The following is an 11,457-nucleotide window of genomic DNA, read 5'->3' on the forward strand; positions in this document are numbered from 1 at the left end:
TTAGTGGGGGCCAAGTGGTTCTCTAAAATTGATCTCTGGGGGGCATACAATTTGTTACGAGTGAAGGAGGGTGATGATTGGAAAACTGCTGTTAACACTCCGGTAGGTCATTTTGAGAATCTGGTGATGCCTTTTGGTCTTACCAATGCACCTGCATTTTTTCAGAACCTTATTAATGACATCTTAAGACCTTTGATTGGTAAGAATGTGGTTGTGTATTTGGATGACATTTTGATTTATTCACCACATCTAGAGTCCCATTGGCAGAGTGTACGTGAAGTTTTGCAGTTATTGAGTGATAATTCACTCTTTGCTAAGTTGGAGAACTGTGAGTTCGCTGTGCAGAAAATTAGTTTTTTGGGCTACATTGTCTCTAGCGAGGGCTTTGAGATGGACCCTGTGAAGGTTCAGGCTGTGCAGGAATGGCCTAGGCCTATTGGTTTGAAATCTATACAGAGATTTTTGGGTTTTGCCAATTATTACATGAAATTAATTAAGAATTTTTCTGTACTTGTTAAACCTCTAACCGATCTCACCAGGAAAGGTACGAATACGGCCCAGTGGATTACTGAGGCCATTGAAGTGTTTGTGTATCTCAAAGAGAGGTTCAGTTCTGCCCCTATCCTTATGCAGCCTGATGAGACCAAGCCTTTTTTGGTCGAGGTCGAGGTCGATGCTTCATCGGTGGGGGTCGGAGCAGTTTTGTCTCAGGAGAACAAGGGTGGAGTACATCCTTGTGCCTTCTTTTCGAAAAAAATTTCGGAAACCAAACTGAATTATGATGTTGGAAATCGAGAGTTGCTGGCTATTAAACTCGCGTTTGAACATTGACGTAATTTTTTGGAAGGCGCTAGATTTCCTATTCAGGTTTTCACAGATCATAAGAATTTGATCTATCTGGATGCTGCCAAGCGCTTGAATACCCGTCAAGCTAGGTGGGCACTTTTTTTTTCTCGGTTTCATTTTTCTGTTACCTATATCCCTGGTACTAAGAATGTTAAAGCCAATGCTTTATCTCGCAGCTTCTCTCCTACGGTCGGTGCCGAGGAGGAGGAGAGCATTTTACAGAAAGGAGTTGTGGTGGCGGCATTGGACTCTGTTTTGGAGAATGGGATTCTGAAAGCTCAAGATGATGATCCATCTAACATTCCCCATGGGAGGTTGTTCATGCCTAGAGCCTTTAGGAGAGATTTGTTTGTGGAGTGTCATGAGTCTCGGTTGGCAGGTCATGCAGGAATTTCGGAGACTAAGAGACTTATCAGTCGCAGTTTTTGGTGACCGGGATGGCAGAGGGAGGTCATCAAGTGGGTGCGTCAGTGTACTGTGTGTGTCCATTTAAAGTGCTTCAGGTTGTTAACCCGTCTGCTGTTAGGTTGGATGTCCCTACTTCCTAGAAGATTTATCCTGTGTTTCATGTTTCCTTGTTGAAAAAGGCTGATGTATCTGATAGGGATGCCACTGTCACAGTTCCTCCTGTGGTGGAAGACTGCGAATATGAAATTTCTAGTATTTTGAATTCTGGTGGCATAGAGTGAGATTACAGTATCTCGTCTCCTGGAAGGGTTTCGGTCCCGAAGACAACTCCTGGGTAAGGACGGATGATGTCTCTGCTCCTAGGCTTGTTAAAGCTTTCCACAAGAGGTTTCCGGATAGGCCTGGGCCTGGAGGATCCGGAGGATCCTCATAAAAGAGGGGGTACTGTTCGAACCCTCCTGTTTGTTTTTTCCATCTTGTGTTTTGCGGTCACGTGACCATCTGCCTTTATATTCCAGCTCCGCCCTTTTGGCTGTGCTGAACTTCAGTGTTTGACTGTTTCTCTAGCCAGGTGCTTCTGTGCCTTTCTCTGTCAGTTCGCTTGGCCGTTCTGGGACCTCTAGTACCTTTTTGTCAGTTTGTCTTTTTGTGTTCTGCAACAACTTCTCTGTTTAGGAGGTGTCCCATTTTGTCCCAGTCCTTAGTTCTTTTAGGGACCCCTCCCTTAATGCTATAGGTCTTCGTTCAGACTAGCCGAGGACTAAGGCGGATCTGTTCGCTAGGAACAGGCAGCCCGCTACATCGTAGGGATTCAGCTTAGTCTTACTGTAGGGACAGCTTTCCCCTATCTTTCCTTAGTACATGTTGCAGATCATAACAGTTGTTTTCTTTTATCCTGTTTATTTTATGTAACTGCCTATGTATTTTAATGTCTCCTTTGTAACATCCTTGTATATATTTTTCCTAAACACGGCCTCCCTTTTGGATTAAATAGAAAATTTAATAGTTCTGTTTCTTTTGTCCTGTAATTGTTCCCTTCCCCGAAGCCATATACGCTACCAAAACGCAGGCGTCCGTCCAGGCCTGCATTATATTTCAAATCTGGACGGTGGTGGCAGAGAATAATATTAATAATCGGACTATCGTGCAGCTGGCAGCAACTTTACGGGGCATGCACACATATTCCTAGAGCTGGAATTCGGAGGTGTGACTCCATATGCTTTCTACGTGCTCGCCGATGCACAAGGAGTGAGTAGTCTGGATCGTGTGCTCGCGACTCCGGACGAAATACTGACAGCATGACGACACGGTGAGATATTGCGTGATCTCCCCGACGTCGTCCCTGTAGGAGTTCCTGACAGTCTACAAAAGAAAACATGGAATGTTGGAATTTGTATAAATCCGATATTAATGAGACATACATTTTACAGCACCAGGGCTAACAGGAAAAGAAGACTGTAACCCCTTCCTATGAGCGCAAATATACAATGGACAGATAACTGACAACAGCTATGCCATGTTTACTATGTATGGAAAGGTAAAATCCGATGGAAAATATGGCGACAATCTCGAACTTCTGTGACCATCAGGAGTAAAATTCTTACACAAGTTGGGATTTCATTAAACCCTGAAGGTCTGAGGACAACCCTCAACCCTACCCACGTGAGGTCATCATGGGGGGGGGTGTGGGTGGAACTTGGGAGGCCAATAAAAGATCAAGCCGAATTATGATCTGTGTTCGTCAAGAGAGATACACATTGGATATACAGGAATCCCGTTTACTGAACGGCCCCAAACGAAGAGCTCTCCTTTGGCTAAGCTGAGTCGTCTCTGAGAGCAGTGTAGTAAGTTCTTTCGTTAATCCCGTTTTATTTTCTGTAACTGTATATGCTGTATTGTTTTGTCCCCCTTGTAAAATCTTTTGTATATTTTTCATAAACACTGCCTCCTTTTGGTTTATGTATAAAATTTAATTGTTCTCTTCCTTTTGTTCTGTAACCGCGCCTCAAAGCCATATGCTACCTATCAGCCTGTAAAAATGACTGGTGGTGGCAGCGAGTAGTCTGGACTTATCGTGGAGTTAGCGGTGATTGTACAGGATATATACAGATATTCCATGTGTTAGAATTCGGAGGTGTATATATGATATGCTCACTGTTAGTTTTCCTATAACCATCCAGTTAGTGTGAACAGCCTGCGGCCTCCTCCTTTAGTCCTCTGCCAATTGTGTAATTGTCCGGATAATAGGGGGCAGCAGAGACCTGTTCGCTCCAAAGATGAAAGCGGGTGGTTCTGTGTGTCCTTCCTGGCCTGTGACATTTGTGATAAATCTCTAACAGTGAGGATTGCCTTGTGTTGTTAGGGTAGTCACCAGGGCAGTGCCTAGACCTGCAGCAGCTGACCTACTGGTCAAAGGCAGAAAACAGAACACAGAGGGCGAATATAGAGACGTGGTCAAAAAGTCAGAGATCTGGGTGGGCAGCACAGGTTCACAGTAAAAAACTAGGGTCAGGAGAGGAGAGATCAAAAAGAACAAGTAAACAAACCAGGTCAGTAACAAGATAGACAAAACAATTAAGTACTAGACAGGGAACTATAGACAAACTGCAACTAGAACCTAAGCTCAGGCAAGGTGTGGAGGGAGGGGAGTAGCCAGGGAAGCAAAACTCTGCAAGACAGATGGGTTTTAAATTCCTGCAGAGTCAGGCCGTGCCTCACTATAGTCGGGTGGAGACTCTCCAGCAACATCAGGATGTAGCTGTCACGGGTGTGTCTGAAATGGCAGACAGTCACCCTGCATTTGGTTGCAGGAGATCTTTACGTTTGGCATTACAGACATCTTCTTAGAGGCTGTCTCTAGGACCCAGCGGCTACCTTCCTCTGGCTAATTAACTCCCTGGTCCCGGTGTATAAATACCTGCTGTGTACAAGAGGGAGGTGCCGGCGATGTTCATTACTCCTAGTGAAGACTTCAGCAAGAGCAGTACTTCCTCCTCTCTGGTGTTTGAGGGCGTGTGCGCATTTATCTGCAGTCGTCTAAAAGTTAAGCAATTTCCCTTGTTTGTCCTTCCTTTTTGTCTTTAGAGTTCAGTGAAGATCGACTAGTGCTCATCTCCTCCCTTCCCTAGCCTGAGTCTAACGCCAGGGAAAGACTGGGCGAGGAATGTGTGCGCCGATTGGTTAAGAGCCAATATAGGGTCGATAGTTTAGACAGGGTGACACTAGACCAGACTAAGAGGTCTCCACTCCCCCCTTTCCTTAGTGTCTGGGCTTGCGTGACAGTAGCAGTGCTGAAATTGTTTGCACAAGTCGGCTCAGCGAGATGGTCTGACACTGGGAGGAGCAGAGGGGTGCATGCAGTCAAAAGGATGGTGCTTACCAACCATGTGAGTCACTGGCATAACAGTGAAACACTGTCTATCTGTGAAGAGTGTATTTTGTGTATAATTTCTCTCTATCTCTCTAACTGTGATAGTGAGAGGCCATTTAAACATGCTAGTAGCTTTCAGTTAAATTGAACAAATATAGCAACAAAAGCTTGGAAAAATCGATGAAATATCTGTTGACCTAGGTAGATTTCCTCAATGCCACCGCTAAGAAATTGACATCAAATGCCAAGATCATTCCACTGAGAATTTATAGCCCACGGTCTGAACAAAAAGAGCACAGAATTTATAGCCCAGTCTGCACAGTTTTGGTCATCAAAGGTTTCCACACATAACAACTCTCCAGACTCAGGAGGCAGAAAGAATGTCCATGTCTGAGGATCCTTTTGTAATTAAAAACACATAATCTAAGGCTATGTGTACACGATGCAGATTTTATGTGTTTCCACGGCGGTTTTTCCACCACGGAAACGCATTAAAACTGCATGTTAATAGGCCTGCCACGTATAGCAATGGTAATCCATATGTGCTGTGCACATGATGCGGAAATTTCTGCTCCGGATTACCATTGCGGTAAAATCCGCAGCAGGACCATTTTTAACGCGATTCCGCAGCGAATTCGTGCCCATTAACTTACATTGAATTGCAACAAACCGGTTGTTCAGAGTCAGAGGATTGAGGGCAGAAAATTTACAACTTTCACGGAAAAGCAAGAATTTCTTATAATCTCCAGATAATCAGGTAAATGTATCTTGAGTTCAGGAACAGTATCAGCATAAGTTTGAATTTGTTTGGCCAATTCAAGCTCCAGCTGAGACATTCCATGAACTTGATCCACCGTAGCTTGCAGAAGGTCCATTCTAACAGTATCGGACAGTTATCTTGTTAGGATTATATTTCCTATAAGGATTATTATGCTTACCAGCAAAGTGATGCAAAATACAGTGAGCTTGGTCAGGGTTAAACCAGTCAATGAGTCCAAGAGACCCCTGGTATTTACCCTTTATGATTCAAATTCCAAGATGGCAAGCAAAATAGAAGTCAGTCTGGAGATCAGCAGCAAGTGTATAGAGAGATTGGAGGAGAACCCAGAAACAAGGTCCGATAACAAGCCTAGTCAGAACCAAGTAGCAACACTCACAAAATGATGCCACTTGTCTAAATGATTATCTGTCAGATAGAGTGGCTGATCTGTTAGATTGGGAGACCGTGTGCATCGTGCAGCATCCCCACCAGCGCGGCCATGTACTCTATTAACCCTTTTACCCCCGAGGGTGGTTTGCACGTTAATGACTGGGCCACTTTATGAGGTAATACTTCTGGAACGCTTCAACAGATCCTGCTGATTCTGATATTGTTTTTTCGTGACATATTGTACTTCATGATTGTGGTAAAATTTCTTCGATATCTCTTGGGTTTATTTGTGAAAAAAACGGAAATTTGGCGAAAATTTAGCAATTTTTAAAATTTGAATTTTTATCCCCTTAAATCAGAGAGATATGTCACACAAAATAGTTAATAAATAACATTTCCCACATGTCTACTTTACATCAAAACAATTTTGGAACCAACATTTTTTTTGTTAGGGAGCTATAAGGGTTAAAAGTTGACCAGCGATTTCTCATTTTTCCAACAAAATTTACAAAACCATTTTTTTAGGGACCACATCACTTTTTTTTTTTTTCAAACCTTTATTTAAGGAATTTGTATACATATAATAATAAAGCGATAGCAAATACGGTAAATGTTGTTCCAATTATTACTTAGTGAGTCAAAATGTATAATAAACATTTACTTTCATTTAGGAAAAAAGTATTTTTTTTTAACAAGGAAGGAAGAGGGGGAGGGTGGAATGAGGAAAAACTTTGGGATCCAGAGTCTCAGGCGAGCAAGTCGTGCATGATAGAATTAGATGTCATATCAAGTTCAGTAAAAACATCAAATTAAGTTTGTCAAGGGGAGGTGTGAGCTTATCGGCTGTGATGGTTAACGTCAGTGTCCTTCCAACCACTAGTGGTTTCAGTCGTCGTGGCATATTGATTTAGGTCTGGGGTAATTGGCTCAAGTAGTGGTTGAGATCGGGGCCGCAGGAGATGTCTGATGGCACGCAAGCAATTGGAAGTTTGCGTACCATGGGGACCAGGTATCTACAAATTTGTCATGGGATCCGATTTCCCAACTTGAGATTTCTTCTAAACGATAGAGATCTTGTACTTTGTGTACCCAATCGTGTAAGGTTGGTGGTGAAACCTGTTTCCAGCGAGTCGTGATTAGATTTTTTGCACAAGGGAGTAATAGTGGAACAAGTACGTGTTTCTTAGGTTTATATTTATGGGTAGGCAGGGATAGCAGTATTTCTGGGGCAGTAAGGTCTCATTCTTTTATGCCTAGCGAGCGAAGTGAGTTTTTTATGTCCAGCCAAAAAGGATGTATCTTAAGGCAGGACCATAATATGTGGGTTAATGCGCCTTTGGAGTTAGAGCATCTCCAGCATAAAGATGACTCTGCCAATTGTAAGTGATATAGGCGTTCAGGGGTATAATACCAGCGGGTCACTATTTTAAAAGTATTTTCCTGTAGTAGTGTGCACCTTGAAAATCCGTGAGAGTTTGCTAGAATGCGACGTATGTCTTGAGAGGAAAATTTAGTCTTAACTCCTTTTCCCATGAAAGGATATATACTGGGGTGTGCTGTTCAATTGGGTTGGTCAGGTTAGCATAAATTTTGGAAGTGAGTTTAGTTATGGTGCCCGTGAGTCTAACAAATAGTTCGAGCCAAAGCCAATCTGTCTTGTGTTTGAGTGCGGTTTTAAATTGTGACATAGTGTAGTTTATATGTTCTTCCATAAGGAAGTTGAATGATTGTCTGTTTCTTACCGTCAACCGGCTTTCCTGGTATGCAGGTAGGCCGTCTATATAATGTGAAATTGGTAAGTTGGGTAATAATACCCATACATTATATATATCCTTATATTGGGGGTCTGCAAGCAACGGTAATACTTTTAGCGGGATATTTTCTAGAAAGTGGCAGTAAGGCAGTTGGTTTGCTATGTGGGTACGTCTCAATGAAAGGGTTGCGTCGGTTATTTCGTCTAGCTTACCTGGAGAGGGATGTTTTGATGTCCACAGGTAGCAATCAACACCTGTTCCCAGCATGATAAGTTCTATATTAGAGATATTGTTATCTTGTTTAGCTTTTACTAGGTTAACCCAGCGGGTGAGGTGGATTGCTGAGTAATAGAGGCGGAAATCTGGGAGTCCCAGTCCCCCCCTTTCTCTCGGTTTCATTATGGTTTTAAGGGATAATCTGGCTTTTTTGTATTTGTATTTCCATATGAACTGGGACACGATTTCATGTAAGCATGAAAAGAAGGAATCGGGGAGTTTTATGGGCATCATGTTCATGGTATAAAAAATCTTCGGGAAAATATGTTTTAACATCGTTAACTCTACCAATCCACGATAAAACAGGAATATCGTATTTCTTTAGGGTGTCTCTAATTTTATTAAGCAGAGGTAAGTAGTTAGCAGTATATAAGGAGTCCGGTTCGGGAGTTAGGTTTATACCTAAGTACTTCAATTTGTTAGGGGACAATTAAAGGGGGTGTTCTTTTTCAGTTCGTCTGCTTCTGCCTTGGTTATTGTAATATTTAGTGCTTCAGATTTACTCATGTTAATTTTGAAGTTAGATATAACACCAAATTCTGAAAAAACCTTCAGCAGTTTGGGAAATGCTATTGTTGGGTTCGACAGGGCTTGGTGACAGATTCTGTGGAGCGGTGGTAGTTAGATGCGATGTCCCTTTCCCACCACTTCTTCCTCGCAGCAGCACTGCAGGGGACAGTTCCAGCTTCAGCTCCTGCCTCCCGGCCTCGCCATGATAAAAGCTGGTGCCAAAGTCCATTTTGGTCCGATCTTCTTGAAGAAGGTCTCAAAATGAAACCACATTCAATAAGTTTATTAACCCTTCAGGTGCTTCACAGGAATTTTTGGAATGGGGAAGAAAAAAAATGAAGATTTAATTTTTTTCCACAAAAATGTTACTTTAGACCTAAATTTTTTTTATTTTCGCAGGGGTAACAGGAAAAATGGACCCCAAAATTTGTTGTGCAATTTCCCCTGAGTACGCTGATACCCCATATATGGTGGAAAACCACTGTTTGGGCGCACGGCAGGGTTTGGAAGGGAAGCGGCAACATTTGACTTTTTAAATGTAAAATTTGCTCAAATAATTAGCGGACGCCATGTTGCGTTTGGAGAGCCCCTGATGTGCCTAAACAGTGGAAACCCCCCACAAGTGACACCATTTTGGAAAGTAGACCCCTCTGGGAACTTATCTAGATGTGTGGTGAGCACCCTGAACCCCCACGTGCTACACAAAAGTTTATAACATGGAGCCGTGAAAATAAAAAAATCAAACTTTTTCCACAAAACTGATCTTTTAGCCCCAAATTTGTTATTTTCACAAGCGTAAGAGGAGAAAATGGAACCTAAAAACTGTTGTGCAGTTTCTTCTGAGTAGGCCAATATCCCATATGTGGGGAAAATACACTGTTTGGACGCACGTCAGGGTTCAGAAGGGAAGGAGCACTGTGTGACTTTTTGAACGCAAAATTGGCCGGAATCAAGATCGGGAGCCCCCTGATCTGCCTAAATAGTGGAAACTCCCCACAATTGACTCCATTTTAGAAACTAGACCCTTCAAGGATTTTATCAAGGGATTTAGTGTACATTTTGAACCCAGAGGTACGACAGAATTTGATAACATTAGGTCATCATTGAATAATTTGTCATTAGTCTTGAGCGCAAGTGCTCGCTACTTGAGTTTGCATCGGGTACTCGGGTATGCACCATGTATCGCGGGTGCTCGCGTGACATACTCTAGTCCCCGCCCCGCATGTTTCACGGTTGTTAGACACCCAAAAATATACATGCAGGGATCGCTTGTGCATGGCAGGCAATCCCAGCAACTTTTTTTTTTAGCCCGCGATGCATGTTGGTCGGAGACTCCAGCATGTCACTCGAGCACCTGATGCAAACTCAAGTAGCGAGCACTTGCGCTCAAAACTAGTCGCCATATCGTCATAATTTTTTTTTTTCTTTACTTTTGAAAAAATCCCAACCCTAGCACAAACCTAACCCTAATCCTAGAGTTTATTTTTTACGCCTTTCCTCGTGAGGTATAAGTGATTAGATGACTTTATTCTTCGGGTCGGTAAGATTACAGCGATACCAGATTCATATCAGGTTTTTATGTTTGGCTGCTGTCACACACTAAAAGACGCTTTTTTTGCAAAGGCTAGTTTTTGCATCACCATATTTTGAGAGCTATAATTTGTCCATTTTCGGGCACGTGACATTTTCTGATCGCTTTCTATTCCGATTTTTGGGAGGCTGAATAACCAAAAACCAAAAATTCAGGAATTGTTTTTTGGATTCTTTATTATGCCGTTCCGCGTGTGGTAAAATTGATAAGGCAGCTTTATTCTTCTGGTGAGAATGTTAACAGCGGTACCACAGTTATATCTTTTTTTATGTTTCGACGCTTTTACACAATAAAAACTGTTTTTTATAGAAAAAATAATTTTTTTGTATCACTTTATTCTGAGAGCTATAACTTTTTTTTTTTTTCGGATGATGGAGCTGTATGGCGGCTTGTTTTTTGCGTGGGACAAGATGATGTTTTTAGCGGTAATATTTTTATTGACATTCATCTTTTTGATCGCGTGTTATTCCATTTTTTGTTTGGCGGTATGATGATAAAGCATTGTTTTTTGCTTCTTTTTTTTTTTTTTTTTTTACCGTATTCACTAAAGTGGATAACTAGTGGGACAGTTTTATAGGTCAGGTTGTTTCGGAAGCGGCAATACCAAATATGTATACTTTTTTTTTTTCATAATAAATAAATATTATCGGTACAATATATTTTTAATATTTTAATTTTTTGGGGATTCTTTTTTTTCATTTTTTTTTTTCATTTTTTTTCCCACTTTCTGGCACTTTTTTTTACTTTTATACTTTGTCCCACTATGGGACTTTTACTTTATGCAGCCTGTCAGCGCTGCACAGGGAGAAGTTACTTTGGTCATGCACTGGGACAACGGCACAGGAGATAAGTATCGGCGCTTACCTCCCCTTGCCCCCGCAATGCTGTGATCGACTTCGATCGCAGCATTTCGGGGGTTAAAGTGCCAGCAGCGGTGCAGGACTGCTCCTGGCACAAAGCACGGGTGTCAGCGGTGACAATCAGCTCTGCACCACTTGTGTGCGAGCGCGATCGCAGCGTGCGTAATAGTACCCATAAGGCCCAGGGCGCAGCTACATACTATTACTGACTTGGTCGTAAAGGAGTTAATGCAGCTGGTATGACATAAAGTGCAGAAGCATGGCAGGTACATTATAGCATAATCATGTGACAGTATAGCAAAGATATTGTACATACGAATGTCGTTTTCCTAGATGATCAGATTTAGATTTTCTGTGCCCTATTTTTATTTTTTTTAATCCTACTTAATATGATATTTTGTATAATCTTCAGTACTTTGGGCAAAGAGAGGAACTTCTCTTCATGCAGAAATAGCCAAACCTTTCTGTAAGGAATATGCAATACATTTTATGTAGCTTAAGCTTTGTGATCACCCAGAGACCCGAGACTGGCAACCATGACAGGATAACGACACTGCTTCAAATATATTTTCAGGTGTCCCAGTGCTTCCATATACATCTATAAGACAATGTTTCACTTCTCTTTTTATTTCTCTTTGCGCCTTAATTTTGCTAATAAAAATCTAAACAAAACTGCACATACTACTCCAACC

General features: G+C 42.0%; 2 pseudogenes; one reads left to right on the top strand and one right to left on the bottom strand.

Annotated features, from left to right (window-relative positions):
* The window catches only part of LOC141271381 (uncharacterized), a 526,239-nt pseudogene that overhangs the window by 313,243 nt on the left and 201,539 nt on the right, over nt 1–11,457 (bottom strand).
* Nucleotides 1–11,457, top strand: part of LOC141271382 (uncharacterized) — a 135,262-nt pseudogene that overhangs the window by 62,555 nt on the left and 61,250 nt on the right.

The sequence above is a fragment of the Phyllobates terribilis genome, unplaced genomic scaffold (assembly GCF_046119375.1).
Source record: "Phyllobates terribilis strain yellow unplaced genomic scaffold, ASM4611937v1 Scaffold_5__5_contigs__length_657084704, whole genome shotgun sequence".
Lineage (NCBI taxonomy): Eukaryota > Metazoa > Chordata > Amphibia > Anura > Dendrobatidae > Phyllobates > Phyllobates terribilis.